We start from the raw sequence: 1,725 nt of genomic DNA, 5'->3' as shown, positions 1-1,725 counted from the left end.
TTTTTTATATGTTAAATTTTTCATAGAAGTTTAAAAATTATTTTATTTTCTTTAAACACGTATAACTAATTTATAATCTTTTATGTCATACTAAGTCATGATATAATATTTCTTCATATTTTACATTAATAACCATTGTTTTTATATATCGTCTACAATTCTCTAATTACGTCTATTTGTTCAATTTTTTATATGATATCGAATATTCATCGTAAATAGATGGTTTAAGATGACAAAAAAATTATTTACTTGGTGAATATAATACATCAAATATTACAAATACATTATTTAGTTAAATAAATAACCAAAAACTAAAAATTTAAACCCGCGCTGGCGCGCGGGTCAGGGTCTAGTACATAATTAAAAAAAAAAATTCATGACATTAGATTACATTGTTAACTATATTACATCTCTGAAATGAAAAAGATGAAGTGGACGAAGAATAACATCAATGTCATCATCTTTTCCACTTTATTGATTAACCTCTCATGAAAAAGGTTAGAAAGAACCAAAGGCAGTGTTGAGAAACTGAAGAGGCTGTGCTTGAGAACTCTGAATCAATTTAAGGGGTTTGATATCCATCTCCTTATGCAGCTTCACTGTTCTTTAGCAAACTCCATCTTCTTCTTCTCCATAACCATCACTCTCTCAGCGAAAGACTATACTAAACATAACACTTGACTCCACCACCTATAACATTTTTAAACGACAACAACACCACTACAAGAAAACATAAGTTTAACGATGGCGGTTTTCCTCGTGAGTTCGTTGTAAAAGAGGGTTTACGAGGAATTAGCGAGGAAACGGGTTTCGTCGTTATACGTTCGTCGTAACGCATAGTTCCTCACTAATTCGTCGTAAAATACGAGGAAACCATTTCGTCGTAAAGACGAAGAAAACAAATCGTCGTAAAGACCACGTAGATAGTCCACGTAAGAATGTCGCTAGCGTTCGTCATAAATACCACGGAAGCATTTCCTCGTAAACGAGACGTACATATCTCGAAAGAAATTCCTCGTAAAATTCACGTAATTACCTTGAAATTCTTTCCTCGTAATTTTCACGTAAATACCTTGAAAGTATTTCCTCGTAAAATACTCGTTTAACATTTCTCGTGATTTTCTCGTAAATGTTCAACGTAAAAATAAGTCGTAGATTAGTTACGAATCTACTTTGTTTTATTATTTAACAAATTTAAAAATATAATTAAAAAATATTTAAAATTATTTAATTTAATAATAAAATTTAAAAAATAAATAAATAGGAAAATATTTTATATATAAATAAGTTTTGAATTTATAATACAACCACGGAAAGAAAAAAAGAACTAAGAGTCGTGCATCGCCCGGAGGAATTCATCACTCCTCCTGTCTACATCCTCCTCGGCATGTGTGTCGTCGGATGGTCCCTCACCTGGAATGGGATTTTGTCGTCGCACGTTCCTCAACATGGTCTCCCATTCCGGATTTGTGGCCTCTATAAAGTCCAAGAAGCCCTCGAGTCCACCCACACGAGCTGTGAACGCAGATTGCGTCGAGGCCAACTCGTTACGCAGCTGAGTGACTTCATCATCCCGTCGCTGACCATAAGAAGATGTCGCTCTCGGAACATCGTTGACGGAACCAATCCCCAACGTCCGTCCTTTGTTTTTAGGGACAACCTTAAAAACAAAAAATAAATATTGTTAGTAAAAATTTAAAGTTAAATTAAATGAATAATAAAAAA

This window comes from Brassica oleracea, chromosome C7 (genome assembly GCF_000695525.1).
Source record: "Brassica oleracea var. oleracea cultivar TO1000 chromosome C7, BOL, whole genome shotgun sequence".
Classification (NCBI taxonomy): domain Eukaryota; kingdom Viridiplantae; phylum Streptophyta; class Magnoliopsida; order Brassicales; family Brassicaceae; genus Brassica; species Brassica oleracea.
This window is presented reverse-complemented; position numbering follows the sequence as displayed.